Source organism: Corvus hawaiiensis, chromosome 4 (assembly GCF_020740725.1).
Source record: "Corvus hawaiiensis isolate bCorHaw1 chromosome 4, bCorHaw1.pri.cur, whole genome shotgun sequence".
NCBI classification, from domain to species: domain Eukaryota; kingdom Metazoa; phylum Chordata; class Aves; order Passeriformes; family Corvidae; genus Corvus; species Corvus hawaiiensis.
Genome location: NC_063216.1, coordinates 5,767,827 through 5,793,088, shown reverse-complemented (window position 1 = coordinate 5,793,088; position 25,262 = coordinate 5,767,827). Strand labels below are relative to the sequence as shown.

At 39.3% G+C, this 25,262-nt stretch overlaps 1 protein-coding gene across 9 annotated transcripts in view; it reads right to left on the bottom strand.

The window, feature by feature from the left end:
- Positions 1–25,262, bottom strand: part of SOX5 (SRY-box transcription factor 5) — a 609,605-nt gene that overhangs the window by 448,578 nt on the left and 135,765 nt on the right. For all 9 annotated transcript variants that reach the window (XM_048300783.1, XM_048300780.1, XM_048300784.1 and 6 more), the window contains exon 2: positions 13,298–13,384. The gene's annotated coding sequence lies outside the window, so the exon portion shown is untranslated. The remainder of the gene's footprint in view (positions 1–13,297; positions 13,385–25,262) is intronic.

Here is a 25,262-nt window from a genome sequence, read left to right as displayed (position 1 = left end):
GCATATCTATGAGCAAAAGACACTTCTTAAAAGAAAATTATGTAGAATCATCAATAAAGTCATGAGGATGGACAATTACACTCATGTTGTCAGGTGAGCGTAGTTACCTACACTCATAAGTGAGAGTAATAGTATGAGAAGATCTGCTAAAGCACCAGTAAAAAGTCAATAATTACAAAGGAAGTGACGTTTGTAGAACTACTCAGGTACTACTGTGAGGGAATTAATGGTACTACTTTTACTGCTGATCTCTGCAAATCTTCAATTTCTCTAGGCTGGAATATGCAAGTGGGAAGAAAACTTCTAACTAAATTAATTTCCATGCAAAGTTTAGGGACAGTCTAGAAGATGTTCTTTAAAAAATAACAATGAAGTTTGAAATAATTTAAACTGAACTAATTGATTTTGGATTTTCTCCATGTTGAAAGCTATTTTCTGATACAGTGTTGGGGAGAAATGTTTAATGTGGATATGACTGGTAAATGCTACTATACTTTTATAGCAGCACCATATTTTTTTTTATTAAAAATTAATTTCTTGCCTGAAAAGGATTAAAATAATTTCCCTTTAAAGAAGGTTTCACTAGATTGCTGTTCTATCTACACTGCACCATCCAGTTGTGTATTTATGTCATGACTTGCAAAAGCTTTTCAAGGCACTCCTAAATGTGCTTTGAACAGATGGGGAAAGGTAATGCATGGCATTTTGTCAGCACAGACACATGCTGATTCTGACGCAAAAAGTGACATCGTAGTGTATTGATTTCACATACATTTCCATATGCTTAAATAGTTTTAGCCTGTATGTTACTCAAGCATTCATTTTAAGATAACAACACTTTAAACTACATTTTTTCCATTTATCTTCTCGTTATCGGAATCCGTATTTCATTCCAAATATAGCTGCTTGGGTATGCAGGAGAAAAAAAAAATACGAATCAGTCAACCTTCCCATCATCCAATGTATTGACAAAGCAGATAATTCCTAAACCACAGGAGGCATTAAGAATGCAGGCCATCATAGCTGCTTAGATGATTTTCTGGGTGCTTCAACCCATCTCACATTGTCAGTCAGGTGCGCTGAGACCTCCTTTCCTCAGGTCCACATATGCACAGACTCCAACTCTTCTCCTCAAAAGTACGCACCTCTTTCCTTGCACTGGCCATTTGCTACCTCAGCAAGGCAGAGAAAACAAATCTGTCACTTGTTCTCTCCTGAAAAGTTCAATGCCTGCCTACAGAAGGGGATGTCTCACACAAATAACAGGCGCCCCAGGGAAGAGCCACACTCCCGCTGCTGTAACAAGTTCCGTCAGACCTATTTGTATGCAAACTTCCAACTTTACCAAAAGCAATAGTGTTGTCCTCTGCCAGCCACTTATTTGATTTTATTTCTCTTCCACAGTTCAGTACTACTCTCTTTTGCTCCCTCTCTATTTCTGACCTGAACTTTAGGAGGGAAATAACACATCTCATCTAGACTAGAAAGGAACAGTTCAGTTTAGGTCAAGCTTAGCTAGCAAAGCCTTCAGCTCATTCTGTGGCTCAAATTCAGCCTGAGCTTTTACTTCAGCTGGATACAGTTGTATCAACAGCATTATCCTCTGTTTAAAAGAGAAAGAGAGATGCAGGCAGATGGATTTAAGTAGCTCTAGCTAAGCTCAACTTAACCATGACTTCCCAGCCACCATCCCAAGGACAAAGGCAGCAGAGACCTGAAAACCAGTGAGTTCACAGTCTAACAAAAAACTCAACAGGCTAGGTAAACTGGTTTAATTTTATCACTCAATAAAGTTGCTACTGGATACACAATTTAGCATTTCAGAGGCTTGTAACTTGGGAGCTGAGCTTTCCATTGAGACAGTGAGAATATTTTTAATAAAAGCAAAACGACTTTTTTTTTCCTCTCAGCTTAGGGACAGCTGAGCCATTTTGGCTGAATTTTTTTCTTTTTTTTTTTTTAAATGTCTGAGGCAAACACCCAAAATGGAAAATATCAGCCAAAGCTGAAATCATTTGGCAAAGATATGAACAGCTGAACTGAGACTTTTAGGATGGAAAGCATCAAGCAATCTTTGACACAGACATAACTTCCCATACCTCCTACTGCCTATTTCCCCACATTCCTGGGGTGGTCAGGAGAGGTGGTCTCCCCACCAGCATCAGTTCCAAAGGTACATAAATGCTGTGGAGAACACACCAGCATCCGCCTGCTAAAGAGCAGTGCCATGGAGCAGGACCCACTCTGGGACTTGTGAATCTTGCTTTGAACTACCTGACCTTCAGCGCTGTTGAAAAGGAGTTGTTGAGCTAAACAGACCCCAGACAAATCAGCACAGCAAAGCCCTCAGCACAAACTATCCAGCAACAGCAGCCAAGCACAAACCCTGGACCACAATTCAGGCTCCTGAGTCCCATGTTTATTTGCAGCTCTTTTATACCTATTACAGGTTTTGTGTAAAAAATATGCTCCATTTTTACCTTGAGCAACCACAGCTTACAGTCACTGGAGGAAAAAATTTGCTTCACTAGAAGCACAAGGAAGTACAAAGCTAAAGAGGTTAACAAGTAAATAGTTCATCCTTTTTTTTTTTTTTTTCTCTTTTTAACTCAGTGGCATGAATGCTCAAGACTCTTATAAATACCAAGTAAGATTTCACAAGCTGGCACGCTTGAGTTTTTAACAGAGGAACGTTTTGAGGTGCAAGGCAAATACTCTGTGTTAAGGTAAAAGGAAATAAAAAAGTTGACCATAACCTGAGGCCTTGGCTCCTGCCAAGTGCCTGTTGTTATGAAAGCAAGGTGCTCCACACGATCTAATCATAGCACTAAACCTTGTTACAAGCCCTTTTACAGCTCCAATATCTGGGTTACATGGAAACACGCTGGAGAGCCTCCTTGTGCTATGAAATAAATGTCATTCTGACTGGCATCCTCTCTTCCAGCGAGTAATTTCCCTCTGCTGATAAATCGATACAGCAAAAACAAATGAGAGTGCACAATGGGCACATTGAGGATTACATTTTTATTCATTTCAGAGCCCCTGCAGCAGAGTTTTTTTTAAACACAATAGCAGAAAATGATGCACTCGAGCTGGGGGTAAGGGGGGAGGAAAGCATACCTTGCAGAGGAAGAGAGAAGGAAAAGAGCAAGAAAGGAAGAGAGAGTAAAAAGGGGAGGAAGAAAAATAACGTCAGAATTTAGAATACAAGTCTACATTTCCAAGCCTCAAGTTTGGGGTGGGTGTGTGTTCAGCGAGTATTTAGTTTGGTTTATTTCTAAGTTCTTGTTCTTTGTTACAGCAACAATATTTTACCTTTTTTCCCCCTTTCCTTCCTTTTTAGATTTTAATTTTAACTATTCCATTCTTTGCTCCAAGGAACTCTTCTTACCCCTTCCATCTCAACTGCTGTACTAATACATACAGGACACCACCAGTACTGCCCACATCTATATTAACTCATACCAAAATGGTTATGTCAGAAGGCATACATTTGGTATAGTTGAGATGTAACTGTAGGAAAATGGACCAAACCAGAGAGACTTCGGGGTTTCGGCTCAAGGAACTGATCCACCATCCAGTGAGGTCAGGAGAGATATTTTCAGTGACCTGCAGCAGGTTCTGACCCAGCCTGGTCACATTCAATTATACACATTTTGGCCCCAGGTCTTTCGTAGTTATGAAGCAGAATTGAAAAGGGCTAAACTTCTTTTCTCCGTAGGGCATTGAAGCAAAGAAGGTGCAACCATGGATTTACTGAGGTGCAAACCCAAAGGCAGGAGCCTAAGGTGTTGAGTAACTGGTTGGCCAGCACAGACGTAAAGAGAAACTCAAGGGCACAGCAGGACACCAGCAGTACTGGTCAAACTCCCAGGTTTTTGGCATTCACCCACTGCTGTTGAGAGGCCAGACCCCAATAGCTCCACAGACTGGAGACCACTGCATGTCTACAGAAGACCTGGAATCAATACAGCCGAGGGGGAGCTCAGGGAAAGACATCACACATTTTTACAGCATAACCCCGACTTGAACATGCCATGGGCAGGAAATCCAGGGATTCCAGGAAATCATGGTCCTACAGTCCTTGTTCCTAAGAGGGACTCCAGCAAATGCAAGCAGGGCTTCCATTTCATCCCTTTATGTCCACTAGGAACTGGACCAAAGTGGCAAAACATTGTACATTTACAGCCATGTGACTGCTGGTTTGTGGCCACTTTCAGTAGTGTCACAGCCCTGGTTTGAACCAACAACCTCAAGGTGAGAGGCTGTTGAATCTCATTACTAGTTCCCCATGCCTCATTAAATTTGCATTTATTTGGTTCTCCCTGTTAGTGGTTCCTACAATGACCAAGTAGAAATGACACAGAAATGCGCTTTTTTTCCCCTTCCTTTTCTACCCCCTCCCTTTTTTTTTTTTTTTTTAAGCCGAAAGGCCGTAACACAACAGCAACATAATGAAAAGTGAAATCCTTTTACAACCCTGGGAAGGCCAAGATGTGTGCCCAATAAATGTAAGCAGACATGATATTCTTTATAATCACAGCAAGATGAAGATGTGAACTGAATAAATGCTTTAAAAACATCATAGATTTTATTAGATGCAAAAGATTGAAGCGTTAGGCACCTTTTAGCTCAACTTTCATTTAATTTACTGCTTGCTGTACTGTAGTCTAAAGGGAGTGAAAAAATCCTCTCTCTAATTTTTTTTTCCTTTTCATGAGCTGACCAAGGAGATGAAATCTGGGTACTTTAATTACCATTCAGAGCCAAAGGCCTGGCCTTTGATATGGAAATCCCACTTCAACTCCAGCTTGCTGCTGCCTTTCCCTGTCCCCTTCTCCTTCCAATCTCACAACATGAATTTTAAGTAGTCTTGTCAACACCTGACCGTGAAAGCTAACAGAAGCCTGTGCTGCTAAGTTGGTGCTGTTGATAATTTTTGTATTTTTTTTTTTTTTAATTTTAATTTTCCTTAGGAGGGAGAGAGTGGGATGGGGAAAGGCAGGTTAGAAATTGGACAAATCTAAGGAACTAGATCTTCTCCTTCCTTGTCCATGGCCTGGCCTGGCTCATGCAGCAGCTCACATGAAAGGGTAAAAGAAAGGAGGAGTAGGCGGGGCAGGGGGGGAACGGATGAAAGCTGTCATGTACAGTTACCCTGTTATTGTCATCTGCCTGCTGCATGACTCCCAGCTTTGCTATAATTATTAATTGCACTTGTCAACTGTCATTAATTCCTCTTTAGCATCCCTGTCTTGGAGTAATTAGACAGAACAGCCTCACTGCACTCATTGTTTTGAGAGGCCCCTGAAAGAGCCCAAGGGGCCTGTGAAGAGACAACCATCATTAATACAATAGAGCACCTCAGCATTAACCCTTTCCAAGGTGTAGAAATCAGAAGCTGACAGCTCTCCTATCTTAAGAGTTCCAGTCCTGTTTCCCTTTTCCTTATGAGGGTTCCCATCCAATGAGTCAAGAGCAGCTGGAGGCTTCAGGTGCTTCAGCCTGGGGCACCCCACTTGAGGGGCTGCTAGGAGGCCTAATTTTCTGAGGGCGGGGGCTCAGCACTCCCCAGCTCTATTGAAACATGATCTTCTGCCCGACTTTTAGATGAAGGCACAAAACACCAGACTTATAAAGTTACCATTATCATCTTTACCTCTTTCACCAGAGTTTAGGGAGGTTGACCAAAAAGCAGTTGTGGGATGTCAGTGTCCTTTGATGCTCGTTTTCCCCCTTGCCTGAAGAAAGGGATCCAGAGCATTTGTTCTGACCATCACTGCTGAGATCTCCAAGCCCAGCTTCGCTACCTCTGTCCCCACAAGTGAGAACTTGAGAACTCCCCGCCCCCCCCTCCTGCCCCCCGGTAATCTTCCCATGCCCACATATGCACTCCCAAAATTCTGAATTCCCCAACCCAGACATCTCTATGCTGTTACAAAGGTATAAGTAATGACCACAATCTTCCTTACACTTGCCATTGATTCGGTGGCCACAGATACATGGCAGGGAGTGGACTCTACTCTCCCACGGCTGCAGTGCTACAAAGGATAGAACCTCAGGTATGTGGGAAAGGTACAGTAGGAAGGCCCAATTAGGAAGCTTACAAGGACAAAAGCAAACAAATGGGTTGATACTGTGTTTGTATCACCAGTCTTGGGAATGAAGCTGCACTTTCCATTGGTAATATCAAGTTGCTTCTGGGCGGGACATAAAAGGGAGGGGAGGAAAAGCAGTGTTCCTTCATTTAACTTTAATTTACTCTGGTGCCTGACTATATAAATGGTGATTGAAAAAAACCCAAACAAACAAGGAGGAACTAGAGCAACCTGTTGCTGCAACGAGCAAAATATCTCTGCAGTTAAACTCAGAGTTTTCTGCTTAGGTTTACCAAACTCTTTCTCTGCAGCTAATCCACTCTCTCTCTTCATCTTTTTAATTGTAATGCTGGAATTCAAGTTTTTGTAGAAAAAGAGAAGCCAGTAAGGCAGTAGCCAGACTTAATTTTACTGTTGCTTGGGAACACTCCAAGGAGCTCCTGGGCCACTGGACAGACCTCTCTGGGGCTAGGGAAGACCGTACTGCACAACTACTCCCTCAGTCCCACAGCTGGGAGTAGAGGGAGCACAGATATTTTTTTCCTCTAAAAATTCCAGGAGAGACTCTTATTCACCCTAGGCAAGCAATTCTGCCAAACCTGGTCACACCAAATAAGATCTTCAGCAACAGTATTCCTTGAATGATGTATTTTAAGTAAGACTACATATTCCTGGTTTAAAATCAGAACCTAGACTACGGAAAATGAAAAGGAACTTTCTTCAGTCTGTTAACTTAAGGGCAACAAGAGACCTTTGTGAAAAGGGTTTTTTTTCCCCATTAAATTTTGACTATCTTTTCAATGCTTACCCAACTGAGATCAAAGCCACAAATTAATGAAGCAAATATACTCTAAACCAGTGTTTCAAAGTCATAAAATGTTAAAGAACCTTATTCAGAGCTTCACCTTCTTTGGATCTGGCTTAGTAGCTTGTGACTTACTGAAATAACAGAGAGCTTTGTATAAAGCCATGTGGAATGTATTTATAGTACATATAGAACCAGAAAAGTATTTCATAAGCATAAGCATCAGATTTTTTGGCACTGTGCACCCTGCATCAGAAACAAGAATGTGGCCACAGATCTAATCAGCGAACACTTATTCACTTTTCTCTTTTGTGGCTGCAGTCAACCACTGTAAAAATTAGAGTGATCTTTTCAAAACAGGGCCCAGTTCAGCTGCATGCTAAGTACCATCACTGATTATATTCCTCCTGCATTTTTTAAAGATGGATTTCAGTGTCCCACAAAACTGGCTCTGTCTTGTATAACAACAAGATTTGACAGCCAAATTTTATTGTTACCTTATTAGTAAGAAGCTCTGCTAAATCACCTTTAAATTGCACACAAGGCCAAATTTCTCTAAAGGTCAAAATGAATACAGCACATGCATATTATTACAGATTTCTGAATGGCCAGTGATACTAATTCCTCAAGTAAATAAACCAATTCTATTTTCCTTTGCTAATGCCAGATGTTTACTTCACCTTCTTACATGAGTATGCTCTTGGGACAGATGTAAACCAATCCTGATTGCTGGCAAGGAAGGCATCCTAGGATAAAGCTGGCTGAACTCAGTGATGATTTCAGGTTTTCAGTGTGATCTGCTGAGACATTTCTGTGATTCAGCCAGAAGCTCCGGCATTAGCTCCGGTTAATTCAAGAAGGTGAAAAACAATAGGTGGTTACCAGCCATTTCAGTATGAATTCACGTGCTTTCTGTGGTGAACTTCTGTCACCAGTGCATTTTGATGCACTGTTGGGAAGTTTTGCCAATTTAAAAGTACAACTCAGCAAACAGCTCTTTATCAAATGGATTCAGCTGCAAATCCATGCATTCCTCTAATGCATAATGCCTGACCCCTGTACATTGGACATTCCCAAACCATCCTGAGCCCCTATTTTCTCCTCCCTCCCCTTTACAGGCCACACTAGCTGAAAAAGCAATTAACAAGAGCACAGAACATCCAACATGTGCACAACCCTAAAAACACACCAATATCATTACAGATAATAAATTCTGTTCCACAGTCTCTCCAATGAAGAGTGTTCAAGTGATGATTAACCAACAAGCCAAGTGTTCAGCTGCAATCTCAGCCCATTTTGAATAGCTTTTGCTCAAGGCACACTAAAACAGAAGATTAAAAAGCCCCTCCCAAACGGATTAAAAACTCTTTTAAATGACCATCTTCCAGGTCATTATGGCAATAAGTAATATCTATATATACACATCTATATTACATATAAGAAGAAAGAAAAAAAACCCTCAGACAATCCTTCTCTAGAGGATTACTTCAACACTTTTGACTTCAGAGAGATTGGAACTGATTCTCCTAGGCAAGCAGCTTTAACCTAAATCAGAACTCACCTCTCCACCAATCAGAAAGACGCTTTTTCAGAAACTTATACTTCCTAATACTTATATGGGCCTTAATCCTCTTGGAAACAGTTTTAGGTCATTATTCCAGGAGTTATTAGGTTGGAAAACAGCTTCTAGGCAAATGATGCTATTCACAAACCTTTTACACCAGAAATAATGGTTGGATTATTTCTGCCTCAAAAGTAGTCTTGAGGTCTGATTTCTGATTTTCTTTATATCTGATGCTCCTGAGGACAAAAAAACAAAACAAAACAAAAAAACAACAACAAAAACAAAGAAACCTCAACAAAACAAAAAACCCCACAACTACTTGCTGTTAAATAATAATAATAATAATAATAATAATAATAATAATAATAATGGAAATTTTAAATATGTAGAAGTAATTTTATAAGGATTATAATAGCAGCAATGAGAGAAAGTTTGGATTTTAAGTAGAAGCAAAAAATAAAGGTTTTTATTCTGGCTTCCAATGCTCTTGTAATGTTTCCAAAGCCACCCGAAAGATATGGTGTTTCCCCAAAATGCCAGTGTCAAAGGGCTTTCACAGATCTTTATTTTTTTTCCTCATGTCTTCTAAACTATTATTCTTTTTTTCACATCCACTGGTGTCTCCCAGCATGATAGAAAAATAATAAAGTATATTGAATTCTGCTCCTTGGACAGCACTTGAGGGAAGGGTGAGCAAACATCCATTGGTCTGGGACCATCCCTGTTTCCAGGACTTTAGAGAGCACTTGCCATTTCCACCCAGCCTTATGCTTTGCTTTCAGCTGCCAGTGCTCTGCAGAGTAGCTGACCACAGACTCACCAGGCAGCTGAGCTCACAGAACTGGCATCAGGTACACAAAATACTCCTGTATTTGAAAACACAGGATTATCAATTCCATTCCGTATTTTTTCTACCCTTGAGCACAGTAAGCAGATGGGAAATGAGGAGTTTAGTACCTCTCACCCCAGATAGTTTCCTCCTTGTCTTTAAAAAAAGTAAGTTATCATTATGTTTCATATGAATTTTCAGTAAGAAGAGAATCCAGCCCCAATGCTGTTTTATTTCCAAAAGGCTCTCCTGAGCAGTTGGCTACTTCTCCATTTTATAGTGAAAGTCAAAAAAACACCAAAAAACTAGCACCCCCCCAAATACACACTGACAACAAGTCCAAAGCATATCAATTCATCTGTGCTATACTGCAAACTTGGCTTTCTTCAAGCAGATCAAATACTGTAATTTCAATGGCAATTTTTGCCCAAGTAAGAACTTCAGGATTTACCCCATAACTTTTACATATAGCTGTATATGCAGGTAAAGTACCCATAATCTTCCATTTCTCAAAGAAAATAATTGAACTATTAATTTAAAACCCTGCCTGTTGTAAACTGGTTATTAGTAAATTTTCACCCATTAATGCTTACTGCAAAGATGAATTTCTGTTCTTTGCAGAAAAAGGGGATCATAGTGGAAGATAAGATTTCAACAGCACAAAAAGAGCAGCAGCATCTCTGACTAAATTCTTCACCAAAGAATTCTTCACTGATATCACTTGGCCAAAGGATTCTCTGGCGTCACTTTCTGAAGTGTATTAAAAATGTATTAATTTGCCTATATAACAACTTTATCATCATTGCTCAGGAAAAATCCCAAAACCTACAAGAAAGGCCTTCTGAGGTTAACAAAAGCTAAAGAGACATAAGATAATTTTAAAAAAAAGAAAAAGAATTGTTGCATTTGTTCTCCTTAGTTATATTAGGAATAAAAAACAAAACTAATGTAATAATGTATCCCAGCAGTTCAAATCTTCTAATTTATGTAGAATGGATTATTACTTAGACAATCTGACCCTGGGCAAAACTTCCTCAGTTGAGAAGATTTACAATCTAATTATGCAGGAAGTTCTGCTGAGACAGTTTGGGTGCAATGGTCTTCTATTACATTAGCTTAGCTAAAATTGCTGCTTCTTCACTTGCTTGCTCTTCCAAGTACTCACATGAAAACAGAAAATCCTTCCTTCGTGTCCTTTATTTCCCTTCAGTCTCTCTCACCATTACTGTGTGCACAGGCACTTGTTCTCAACTGCAAATAGCAGCGATGGGCGGAGGTTGTTAAGACCCAACTACAAGTTGCCTTTCAGGCTTTTGCTTTGGCCCCTGTTTAGTGAAGTGACTTTAAACAGGACCATCAAAGTGCCTTTCATAATTTTTACAATGATACTTGCTGGGTTGTTTCTCCCCTCCCCTATTGCAAATGCCCCTGAAAAAAAGCCTGGAGCTGAAATCTGTGCCTGTATACTTGCTTCTTCATCCTGCATGCACAAAACTAGTTTATTTTTGTAGGGTGGCTCAGAGATGTTTTGCTGCTGTCTCAGACACCTGAATATTTTTAGCAATCTATATCATTAGATTAAAAAAAAAAAGTTCCTCAACACATACAAAAATAGTGAGAGCTTTGTAAGTCTGCAGAGGAAATGATGGGAAATTTGGGTCTAACATAATTCAAAGTATCTTTTTTCCTGTAGATATATTACAGTGTATCAATACAGCTGAATATACAGATATGTCCTGTACTAACATAGATGGAGAAATCAGTGCCTTTTTTTCTTTATAGTAAGTGTTTTGATTTCAAAAGGTCAACGGATCATATCACAGCCTTTGATCTTGATAATTACCATGTGTAGTAATGCACATTTTTATCTACAGGTGGCAGACCTTTTAAAATCAGCTTCAAATTCATTAGACAATTTTGTTGATAGCACCACCCACATTAAAAAGTAAGAATCTGCAGCATAAAGTTCCAATTAATGCTGTTCAACTTAGAGGGCAGATCTGTCAACAAAGTGGCTCAATTCTCAAAGGCTAGTGACCTTTCTCAGAATTAAGGCCTTAAGAAATAAAAATAATTTTAAGAAAAATTAGTTGCTCAGTATATAGGAAGCTTTTATTATTTAAAAATCATTCAGCAACTCAGCAAAAATTCCTTTTTTTTTTTTTTTCTCTGTAAAATAGAAGTTTCACTTCCTTGATTATTAAGCACTGCCTGGCAAATTAGTGATTTCTTCTTTGATAAGCTTATTTAGAAGAGGAAAAGATGAGAATGTCACAACTGACTTCTGGCATTTAGAAAGATATAAGTGAATCGTACAACTTCTCCATATCTGAATCAATCATGTTAAAATACCATGACTTAGACTGTCATCTCAGATGCGTGTCTAAGGCCTCACCACGAAGCAGAAAAGCATTGATTTACACCATAATATTATCAATCATTCACATAATCCTGCATTCAAATTTAATTAGAAATTATTTTTCTGAAAAAGAACAGTGGAATAACCCTCTGCATGTGGACAAAATCATACTGAAATCAAGAAGGCTGTCTCTGGGTTTTATCTTAGTCAGCCCTAAAATCTCAGTTGCACAGCTCTGGCTCTTGATCACCTTCCACACCTTCTCCTCATTTCCACTCAGGAAAACTGGATGTAAGTGTTACCTGTCACCATGGCTGCATTTCTAACCCTGATGTTTTAGCAATTGCCACTCATGATACAAGAAATGTGAGAGCAACCTGGTCAAACATAGGTGACACCTAACCCCATGACAAACTCATCAGACTCAAGAGCGCCCACCTCAACTCTAGTTCCTGAAGTCCACAATAACAAGGATAAAAAAAAGGCTACCAAAAGGAAGTGCTTGTCTTTGAAACCTTAATTCTGCAAACATTCACTATTCATGGAAGTCAGATTAAGCACAAAAACTACCACAGGATTGTTGCCTTTTCAGCCCCTAAAATCAAGGGCCAAACAAGGTTAGGTGATAAAATGCGGTTACTGTTTTTAATGAAGGGTCCCTCCAGATGCCCAAACCGCCGAAATATATGATGAAAATGCATCGAAAATGCACACGTGACATAGGGCAAGTATAGTTTTATAACTTTAGCAAATTAGCATAATTGACAAGAATCTTCAATTAGACAGGTCATGAAGTAATTCCCTCTCTTGGTCCAATCCCTTCTGAAGCCCCCCTCCTTGCTAGTTGTTGATGTCTATTACATGAGAAAGTGGCTTGGGAAGGTGTCTTGTCCTTGATTCCCCTTAGAAGCAAGATTAGAACAGGCTGTCAGGAATTTGTTTGTCTAATAGGAAAAGTACTGAAGTTAGGAAACTATATAACCATATAAAAACAGTCTGCCGAGCTACAAATATATATGAAGAATATATAAAAGCAAAACCCATTTTGGCATCAGGATCAAGAAAGACACAGTAACTGGTGGGATTATCTGCATCTGAGTCTCCTGCCAGGCCGGCAACATTTAACCAGATTGTTCCCCATCTAGTCTCCCTATTACAAGAAACATCGTATTTGTAAAAATTTAGCACTTGGGATATAGATATTTACACAGCAACACTACTATAATATTGCACATATAGCCACAAAACCAAAAAAAAAGCCTCAAAACCTAAACAAACCCCAAAACAAACAAAACAACAATCCAAACCCAAAAACTTTCAATAGTTATCTTATTGAATGTTTTGAATAGCTTGAAATACAACTGCAAGGCAGTTTGAGTAAGTAACAGAAAGTATAGACAAAATATTTACACTGAGAATACACACACTGGAGAATGCTTATTTACTTGCTGACATGCCCACTCTTCCCCCTCCTCCCCAGTCCAAGAGTGGGTGAGAAAAACTGAGTACACGAATGTCTTTTGTGGTAACCTGGTAATCTTCTCCTTTTTCTCCACAAGCTCTTCCTTCATACCACACTCTTCCTTATTGCCAGGCCCCCAGAGTAATTGCAGTATGTCTTTATATGGCTTTGTTTTCCTACCCGATGCAGAGGAGTTGGGGTTATTTTCAATCTTCGAAAGCTTGTAAACAGGATCAAACAGGAACCCGGTCATCAGCAAGAGAAAGGCTAGAAAAATAAAAGCAAATGCATATCAACAATTTTATTTTAAAAAGAAAATACACCCAAAACATGAAACAAAAGCCTGGGCTCTGCTAGACATCCCCCTCCCCATTCCTTTTTATTTAGCTCATGAACTCTTTTTTGCAGAACAGAGGCTGGTGTAAATTAATGTGTGACCCAATATATATCACGTGGAAAAGCTGCCATAGAAATATGTAATAGCAAAAAAAAAAAGAAAACGTAGACATTATTAGAACTAAAGAAGCACCTCTTATAATGATAAATCAATACAAAAATTGAACTAGGGGAAAGATATGACTACATATTCCTGTTTCTCTAGATTGTTTAAACAGCTCACCTACACTCAGTGCTTTTGTATCCCCAACCAAACATGCTTGCACAATTAGCAGTGCAAGTACAGCGCTGGGAGCAAGAAGTCCTCTGCATTTGCTTTTGCTTCCAGCTGACACCCTGTGAGTAGGAGGGTTACTCACACATTTACTCCATGACTTAGACACTGTCCTGAGGTTCTTGAGTTGCACCTGATCTTCCTGCATGGGTGGCATCTCCCCCAAGAACAACACAGCCCAGAACTTCAGTGACTCACATTCATCAGTGAAGTCAGTGTGACTTCCCAAACCCCACCTGGACCTCCACAGTTCAGGAGCATGAGGCACCTCAGATCTCTCTGAGCACCTACTGCAGTTGTGGCTGCTGCTGTGTAACCCCAAGCCTTCAGCAGAGAGGGGAGAAATGCATTGTGGCACAAGGTGTGCAAGTGTAGGATGGGTAACATAGGAATAAGCATAAGCAAGTCTGAGCCGATACTTGTGACATGACACCCTGTGCTCACACAGGCCAAAGTTCATCTCAGATATGAAGTGGTTGTCCTCCCAGTCAGGTTTGGCATCCCTAAATTGTATTACAGTGTATTATTATCAATCTAGTCTAACCAAAACAAATAATTTGTGGTAGGAAATATATGTACAAATATAAATAGGAATTTCTTTTATTTTTCAGCTACAAAACACAGACACAACCAAATTCTGAAATCAAAATCCTCAATATATAAAACCAGGGACTTTTTCCTACTGTTTTAACTTAAGAGAATTACTTTTCCAGCCCTACAGCTCAGAGACCCCCAGGAAAAGCTGCAGCGTACAAGACACCACCAGGAGCAGGTTGTTGCATGAAGGTTCAAAAGGCAACCATTCCTGGTTCCCTACTGAGCTCTGCATGCAGGCAAACGTTGTGAAGACGAAACCTCAATTTCCTATATTATTTTTGAGCAATCAGATGAACAAACAGTAATGTGTCCTGTATATATTTTGTATAGAGATTTCCTCAGCCATGAATTTCTGCTCTTAGAAAGATGAGTATCTCTGTGGGCTTTTCAAATCTGTGCTGAAGAAGGAAGGGGGAAAGTCATTCCTCATTGAAGGTAAGTTATCAAAATTTACTTGTACAAAGATAGGTCAAGTTTTGCAAGACCTGTTAGACTGCCTGTTTACCATCATCACAAAGAACCAAAATATATCAATTGCTTGAGTCTTATTATTTGGTTATCAAATTAAACATTCATTAACTAAATAACATCATATAAAATTAGTCCTTTATCTTCCTTCCCTAACTCACACATTATGAATACAGCAGACATGGACCACAAGCTGAGAAAAGAACAAGCCCCACTCAATTCACTCCTAATTAAGATGAAATCCCAGGACAAAAAAGGCAGGTAACAGGACAATCAGAACAATAACATTTGTTTACAGAATATTCCCTATTATGTTTTTGCCTTTCCCAACAACCTGGAACCAAGTGCTATCCCTGAACTCTTCATATCAGCAGAACACCAGGAAAAAGTAATACTCATTTTGCTCATTCTTTTATTTGCTGCTGCCAACTTTGACCAGTGATACTTGCTCATCCTTGTCTCTGATATCTCCTCCCTTAACAAACTCTTTACAAAACTTGCCATTTTCTATGACCATAGATATTTCTAGGTTTTTGAAGAGCCTTTGCTTTCTAATTTCTCTGTACTTATCAGTTATCTTCCACAACCAGGCCTGGGCAGGCACAGGTAGAAAAAAAATAACGGTAACATTAACAACAACAACAACCATCACCACCTGAATTTGAATCTTAGTTGTATTTGGGTTAGTTTACAACACTGAGACCCCCATTTTATTCCCATACAGACTTAAGCATTTTCTTCTTGTTAATTTTATCTACATACAACTTTCTAGCTGGTGTCAAGCAACTTCAAAAGAGTTGTTTTATGACTGTTAGAAAAGACAAAGCAAAACTCAGGCAACAACTGCCGACAAGCTTTGATGGGAGTAAGAAGATTTTTTTTTTTCAGGAGCAGAGCTGGAAATATCTGTATGGAAAAAGACCCTTTGAAAAAAATCAGATTTACTTGGATTAAGCAAACTTTAGTTAATTAGTTGAAGTAAAAATAAAAATGTGTTTTTAAAGATAAAAACCCACCTAATTCAACTGTTCATTAACAATGCAATGAAGCAATCACCAAACATTAACAGAGACTTCTGAAACTGTGGTTCTGGCTACAGTCTTGAGTGGAGAGACAGAACCAGTAAAAAAAGGCCCTGTTGCCATGTGAAGTAACCTAGATCCTACTGTGCAATTAAATTCACTTTCATATTTACTGTAGTTTCCATAGGATGGACCTAAGAAAAAATCTACTTTTAAACTACTTCTTTGACTTTCTCTCTATTTCCATAACTAATCCTACAATATTTTTGTTTCTACAGCAACATGGTTGGGAATCATTATTTAGGAGGATGGTGAGTGCACTATTCCAGAAGCAGGCAGCAGCTCTATGTACAGAAATTAAACTAACCCTTTCCAAAAAATCCTAATAAGAGAAAATTTTAGGTATAAAAATCTTGAACTGTAGCACACACCCTTCCAAAGACTTTTACAACATTAGAAAAAGAAATACAAATATACTGTATAATATCACCTAGAGTGTTACGTATTGTATTATATTTGACTAAAGTATTTTTATTTAAATGTTGTCTAAATTTTAATAGTGGTGAAATCAGAGCAACAGCCTTGAGAAGACCAAAGTTCTGCCTCTGACCACAAGCTCCCCACAATCATCTCCAGGCAGCCCTGCGTCAAAAAGCTTTCACTATCTGCAAGTTCCATTATCCTGTTCAAGCTTTGCCTCTTTACTGAGGCCACCAGGAAGATGACACACAGTGGCAAACTTTGTGGTGACTTTTCTGTGATGATGACAACATTAGCTTGGAATATATTTTTGGGAAGCAAACAGAGCAAAGCCCCAAAATTACTCTAGCAATTATGTGCTGGATATTTCTCAGTGATAAAAAAATTAAAAATCAAACCCCCAGCCCACCACACAGTTTGTACAAAAAATGCAACCTTTTACAGCAACTGTGACTCACAGCTCTCCACATTTCACCTGGTGGTTAAAACTACATTCAGTTATGCACTGTAGAGAATGAAAGAAACAGAGGAACATGAGGTTTTGTGCATACACTTTCATTTTCACAACAACTCCTCGAGGCTTACAGCTGTTAGTTTTTAACTCTTCAAGTCTTAAATCTGCCTATTGAAAGTTGAGCTGAATTAGTCAAGTGGTATAAAGAAAACTGTGTTGCTGCATCTCCTGCAGGGGAGATCTTCAGTATCTAGCAAATACTTCTTCACCCTTAAAAAATGGAATGCATACAAGAAAAAAGCATAAATGCTTTTGAAAACCTATTGTCTTCAGAGAAGACCCTACCTCCTACTTTCAAACTCTGAGTTCTCATTTCACAAGCCAAAATCCAATCCACTTTATGGCCCTTCAGAACACTGTTTTTGACAACATGCACTAGGAAGAATCACAGGTTGGCTCTGGATGTTTTTTCCGACTCAAAGCAGTCAAAACTAGTCTAAACAGAGTGGGCTTGGGGGTTGGTTCAGGGTTGGGTTTGTTGTTGTTGTTTAGCTGTTTTTCAAATCAGTTTTCTGCTAGAAAAATACCAGGTGGCTTGTGCAAGATTACCTCCTCAGTATCTACCTGTTAATATGACTGAGCTGCGAGAGAAAAATTAGGAGGGTTAGTAGGTTTTATTGGGTTTTTTGTGGTCTTGTTTTGTTTTCTTTTTCTTTTTTTCCTCTCTATTTTTTTTAAAATCTATTTGCCAACCAGAGTCATTTATCCCCTATTAGATAAAGTATAATAGACTATACCGAAAGGGTCACTGGCCTTCCATTTAATGATATTGCCGGCACCAATCTACATTTTCCCGACAGTGTCCCTCAACACAGAATAAATGGCTGATCTCTTCACAATAACAGCTGATTTCTCTTTATTAAGCTAAAAAGGTCACCATTTTCTACGGCTGGGCCGCCCTGCACTATTGATAATTTTATGCATAAACAAATGGCAAATTTGTGCCACATAAATATGCATTAGCAATTACTTTTTCCTCGGGCAACGCTCGCCGCATGCAAATGTGTCCCTCACAGGGCCTGGTGGCTTTTGTTTTAGCTCTTGAACAGCTAAACAAAAGAGCACAATAAACAGTTTAAAAATTGCCAATCAATAGGAAATGCAAATGCAAAGGTAAGTGGCAGGAAACTTGCCCAAACAAATAAAACTAAATCAAAAAAGCCAAACAGAAATCAAGCAAAGAAATACATAAATAAATGGAAAGGACTCTCTCTTTTCTCCCTACACTCTATCTACAACTCTGTTTTATTTCTTTCTGATAGACACATGGCTGAGGTACTCTTTGTGCTGCAACAGTGGAATCGAAATGGAAGCACCTAAAATGGGTTGAATATGTTTTAAGCTGGACCCACACTGGCATCCAAAGGAGGCAAAAGAAGGATGTCTGCAGAAATTCACAGTGGATCCATGGCTTAGCTTTTTTGGCTGCACATTTCCATTAAAGATTTTTAAACAAATGCTACATTTGAAGGAATCACTGAAAAAAGCGTCAACATCTTCTGTAAATAGTGATTCGGGATTTTATTACTAGGGAAGTGCCCAGAAAATACCAAGTTATCTGTGGCTACATACAGATGTCTGTAGGAACTGCCTAATAAATGTTGTCACTTGAGAAGTTGAACTACGTGTAATTTCCTTTACCCCAGGGACAGAAAGCTTGATTTTCCCTTGTCTTATCCTTGGACTACTCAATTCTGACAGCAAGTCAAAGTTGTATATAAGGTGCAGGACAAGGGGAAAAATCAGACCCAGACACTAAATTGGTATGACCATAGAAAACTGACAGTTTTAGGAGAACTGATGACTGCTTTGAATTTTCCTCTTCAACAGAGGAGCTTTAGTGCTGCAGAGGACAGAGTGTGACACATACAGTGATTATTACTGTTCGTAGGCAGGCTACTACACGTGGGCAAAGAACCCAGCTCAGTAATGCAGGAACAACACATTGTGCACAAACATATGCTAAGGCTGCCTCAATGACCCAGCCAAGAAACCTGCTTTCTTTCCACACAACTTCTGGGGCAGAAACTTTATTTTCATGACTAGGATTGGGAAATGGAAAGGCATGAGGGATAGCCAGCAGTGTAAACTGCACCTCAATCTACAAATGTTTATGAAGAAGTCAAACTTAAAACATGTAGGCTTACCTTCTGGTCTTAAAAAAACAAAAAACAAGCAAACAAACAAAAAAAACCACCAAAAAACTCTCAACAAATCAAACCTAAAATATAATTTAGTTCAACAGAAATTGAAGAGACTAATCACGTGCTTCAAGTGTTTCCTGTATAGGGGACATCATACAGCAGGTAACCCACGTACACAAATTTGTATGATGTTACTGTCCAAGGGTTATATTTTTAGCGAATGAGAATGTTCCTGTCAATGTAAGCATTCAGCAGCAATCCTACGTTTTTCCCACCCAATCAGCTGTCATGGAATGACAATTTCACAGAATTCATTTCCATGAATTATCCTAAAAATCAACAAGCTGATAAATATAATTTTTTTGCCGGTTAATTCAGTTCATTTCTTGCCTTTCACTTTCCCTGATTTTGGCTTGGATGATTTTGTAACACCACTTTACAGTAGGACTTTTGATCCTGATAGAACCTGATAAAAGTGTTAAAGGCTATAGTGGCAGTGGTAATTTTTTTTAACTATTCTCTTCCTAAGAGAACTCTTACACATGGTCCAGTATAGGAGAAGCTGCATCAAGCACAGAACAAGATATGCCCTCACAAAGAGAAAGTCCTCAATTTAGGCTTTTAGCCAAGAGCACTCCCACACCAGTAACACATTTCAGCCACAAATCCACAACTTGCAATTTCTCTAAATGGTGATAAGATGATCAATTCAACATAGTACATATGTGAGATATATAGAAATGCCCTCTTGCCCCCTTGCCATCAACCTTTCTTGGCTCTGCTTTTCCCTTATCATGCACCAAAAAAAAAAAAAAAGAAAAAAATATATTGATAATAGCACCTTCTGCTTTGGGTAAGTCAAGGCTCATCCAACAAGTGCATACCCATTAAAGAGAGCATCCTCAGTTAAGACGCTCTGCCTTCTGCAACTAGCCTTGGAGCTGCTCCTTAAACGTGCCCATGCTGTCAAGGGGCATCTCATTGCAAATCCAAAGACTTCAGAAATAACATCTTGCAGAAATTTGCATACCATTTTGTTAAGCTGAATGTGATTGAAAGACCCATGGTTATACACAAAGTTCTCCTAAGGTCATCAACAGAGTGAAAAAAGGCATGAGCAGGTATGCTAAAGCAAGATCAAATAAATTGTTTAAATGTCACTGCAAAGGTAGTTCTCACGAATGTCTCTGTGGCCAGTCTACTGCCATTAACATAGTTAGAAAGTCTGTAATAGGAAGAAAATTATTACTACATAAAATATTCCTACAAAGAGAGACTGCTGCAGAATTGAAATGAAAAGATGTAGCTCAATCTGTTAATGCCCATCCCACATGTGTGAATGTGATGAACAGTGCAGAATGAAATGACTGTTAAATCTCTGTTAACAAGGGTATTTTAAATAGTATGCATGGGTCCTTCTGTATTGGTACCATGTCTTAACAAAATTTGATAGGGTTATTCATGTTAATCCCCAAAACTAGCACTAGCACTACCAAAACAAGACCTCCACAGAACATACCAAGAGATGGCCATTTTCTACAACAGTGGGTGGAGTTGTTTTTGTGAGAAGGATGCATCTCAAGAGAGTGAGAGAGGAATAGAGAAGAAACTATTTTTGTCAAATTCAAGCTCTCTAGCTCTCTCTCCCAATGAGTTCAGCTTCTACTCTTCTTTTCTAGCCCCATTTTCAACAAAAGCTACTCTCACTAGTGGTTAAAAGAGGTTTTTTTCTTTAAAAAAAAGACAGAAATGAGCACTCACAACTAGAATCTTCATAAAAACATGCTTTTAATATCAGAGATTGCATTTTTTTTGCTTTGTTTACAGCTTTCCTGGAAATCATTAAATTTAAAGCTTTCTGGCAAGAGTGAGTTTCTTTAAGAACTTTAATAATGCACAGAGTTGTCATCGATAATCTCTAAATACTTATTGTGTATATTTTTATATGGTTATACACTTGGACAAAAGATAACTAGATGACAATACAGATGCTGACACATCTGTGTGATAGGCTTTTAGAATTTAGCCATGTACCAATTCTTTCCTTGATGCCATGTTATTAGATCATTACATGACTGCACACATGCACACACACACTCACACACACACCTGAGGATACTCAAAAGCAACTAATTTCAAGCATTACAGATTAATCCTACCTCCTCCCCCCTCCCAGACTTAAGTATTAGCACTTCAAGATGTGTCCTACTAATGCAGCTACACCCCTCCTCTTTGATTCTTCATTCTTCTCCCTTCAGTTCATTGCTTTCAGTTGTTTTGAATTGGGAAACATCAAAAGCTGTCAGCAAGAATTTAGCACGGATTAGTATCAGAAAATTAGTGGGTTTTTTAATTAAAGAAAATGTGATGTTTTTGTTCTCCAAATCTCCTCCTTCCTCTTCTCTCTCCACCCCAAGAATAATCAAAATGTGCTTCTGCAATCAATCTTATCGTCTGAAAAGCAAGCTGGATTTCTTCTCTTTCCTTCACACTCACTACCGGTAATAACTCCATGATTAAGACTCAGCTGACAGTTCTCATGCCACTGAAGTTGAAAAAAATCCAGCTCACTCCTCCAGTAGCTGAATTGGTCCTGTAGGAAGGGGTGGGGGGAAGGAGTACGGGGAGATAAACACATCTGATCGGAAGACATACACAGCAAGGCAACACTCCCTGCTCAAAGCTACCAAAGCACCCATCCCAGGCAACCACAGCCTCTCAGCAGATAACAGATTTAAGTATTCTACTCAAAATAGTAAGAAAAAATTCTGAAGGTTTCCATATGAACCCAGCAGAATTGACCAAATGTATCCATCTGTTCGCTTTCATATAAGCAATATGTATGCTGCCAGGATTGGACCTCTTCTAGGGCAGGGCCCTGGGACTTCAATTACATCTGCCACTTCCCCGCTTTACAGCAGCCTCAGCAGCAAAGCAGGAATTTTATTTTTTTAAAGCCTCAAAATAGCATCCTGAGGAAACACACAAGAAAATGACTATTTCTACATTTCCTCCCTTTTCTACCTGATGACTTTGCCTCAGTACCTAATATTAATATCAAATGGGATGTTCTGAGCTGAGAAACATGGAAGCATTTCAAGAAAGCTTTTTAGTGTCTCATTTCCATCTCCTTAGCTCAGAAGGGACTATTTCATAAGCAAATTTGAACACCTTCAAGCAACTCATGATGAGAGTATCCCGAATCAAATTAGTTACCTTGCCTCTATTAAACTGGCAAAGCAGCAAATCCTCATCCTTCCCCGCAGTACATAATCACCAATACAACAGGCAGACCAGAACTTCCAAATATGGCTGCACCTTACATACCCCAAACTTGAATTATAGAATACAGATTACTTTTGAAAATTTATATTGCTGATAATGTTACTTATTTCAGCTATGACAGGTTTTTTTTTTTCTGATGCAAGCATGAAAATCTGTTTCCTTGAATGCAAAGCAGTATTTCTTACTTTAGCAACTGTGGTACATGCAACAAATCAGCACTATAAAGGCAAAGCTAAATTTTGAGTAATTCACTAAATCTCTGGAGTAGTGGTTTTCAAAGGACTGAACTCTCACCAACCTGTGTTGTGAAGCCCCTGTTGTTTGCTTTTCTTTCTAAATATCCAGCATATCAGCAGGAATCACACCACTACTGATCAAACCTCTACCACCCCTCCATTGGAAGTGCCATACTCTTAGCTGTGGTTGGCCTAATATATATAGTATTTATAGGAAAATAAATGCAGCAGCCAATACACAAAAACAGTGAGTATAAAAACTGAAAAAATGAACTGCTTCGCTTCATACATTGTCATTCGTGACCTGAGCCACACATTTTTTCTTAAATCACTCTCACTGACACAGCTTAAATCATTCTTGGATGACCTTGAAAAGTGCATGGAGGAAAGCAACTCTTACCACTTGCCCTTTGCAACCACCCATTGGAATGTTGTCCAAGACCGAGGAATAGGGAGCACTCAATTTACACACATGCAGAAAAGACCTGCTGAAAATCAGTGTAACAGACTGAATGGCCTGGTATGTTGGGTATGCTACCCCTGTGCAGGTCCGTGTGCCTCCCTCATTGTGCCAACCTGCTTCACAAGCCTCTTCCAGCAGCTCTTCTGAGTCTTCGGAGTGCTCCCAGGTTTTACACTGAGAAGCGCTAGTGTGTGGAATGTCTGCGCTACGGCAGTGAAACATCACGCCCTTCTGTTTGCTGCCAAATTGTAAAGGCAGATGAAGCAACTTAACTCCATGTAAAGACCTAAAGCACAGAAAAGCAGCATGGATTAAAAAAACGGAGTAATGGGCTGGCAGGAGCTGAGGAGAAACAAGTATGGGTGAAGATGAGAAAGACAAAAAATCATTTAGAATACACCAAGACTGCTGGAGGCCACTACCCTCATAACTGGGAATAACTGCTGGACTTCTGACCGACTCAACCCATCTGCTTCTGTACACAACTGGCAGAAACCAGCAGGACTCTCTTCTAAGTATCTGTAAGTAACAGCCCTCTGATGACCTAAGTGAGAGGGAAAGGGTGGTAGACCTCTACAACATTTTCAGTTTAATACTATAAAAATTCTCTGGTTAAAAATATCGAACCAAAGTGAGCATTCAGCAATATACTGTACTTTAACATTTCACAATAATTTCTTATTTAGCCACTGGAAGCCCAAGCTAAGATTCAGTCTTTGCGCATACACATTGCAATGCTCTCTAATTATATGATCAAATTCCAATTTTTTTCTAGGAGAATATCACCCCAGAAGAGTCAGCTCTGGAAATGAACATGAGTTGCATACTCACAAAGTTCTTGGCTGAACCATGAACTCCTTTGTTTTAGGTACTGGAACACAAGAATTGAAGGCAGCAGAGATTTGCAAGCCAAAAGGAGGACAGTTTTGCAGGAATCCAAAAATCTTTGCAGGAAGCCCTCTGTCGTACATGTCCCACTTTCTGACCTGGTGTACCTGAACATATACTTGGGGATGCTGTATTTTGCAGTCAACTGATGCTTTGTTTTAAAGATACAAATAGCTACAATAAAATGAAAAAAAAAATTTGAAAATCAGATCTGACCCAGATTCATTTAGAAGCCTATCACAGGAGTTGCCTTCCGTACACATCAAATGGAGGCAGAGGGGTACCTCTGGAGACTTGCACAGAGAATTTAATTCCAAGTAAACTCTGCATTTCCTTCTCTCTACTGACTGAACAGAGGCCTTAGCAAGATACCTCCTCTTCAGTTATCATCATGGAGAAGTAACAGAAGGGCCTGTATCTACCTGGGATCAAACACTCCACTGAAAGCCCAATCCTTCTACAAGCCTACCACCAGGCCAGTTTGGAGCCTGGATTGTCACATGGCTCTGGCCTTCTTGGTGCACAGTAGCATCACTTTGGAAGTAGGGTAGGAAATACTTTTTTCCCCAGGGTTCTGCTAAAACAGGTGGCAAGGGCACACCTCTGGGTAGGAGAGTTCAGACACTTTCACGTGGTTCAGAAACTCCCTAAGGCAGATAAATATTCAGGATGAAGCAGGCTTCAATGAACTGGACTGCTGCCAGGATTCAGGATGACTGTAGCTATATAGGTAGAATTTGACTGAACTGGCATGTTTTCTTCCCCTTCAAAAACTTCCTCTCATCTGTAAAACAGAATCCCACCAAGATGGATGTAGTGAGAATCAATTAACATCTTTACAACATGCAGATAACACAGCGATAAGCATCACAGAGGAGTCCATAGGAAGTTATTAATTTTCACATGTATTGGTTATTATTTATATTTGGTAATATTATAGAATTGCTGTTTTTGAGCTGGGGTTTGAATGTGTACAGAATATGCCTGCCACAGGGACATACAAAAAGGATTTAAAAAAATATGGAACATCTTCTCATTCTGTCAGCACTGTCATTTCAGTGGTCTGATATGTGATCATGTAATTAAAGACTGTATCATAATGCATATGCACAAAGGGGCTGAATTAAGGTTGTGCAGGCAAATCTAATTCGGGCATTTCCTATGCTTTGAGTGCCTGACTTCACAATCTTAGCGTTCATTTATCCAACAGTTTCTGTATGTAATACCATACATTATATACACATGTCGGGAACACCTTCCCCACTGCTGCATGTTCTGATTTTGGGAGATACATTTACACACATATGAACACACACACATCGCAAAAGCAGGATGATACAAAGCCATATCCTTGCCACGGACCATCTTTCCTCCTAAT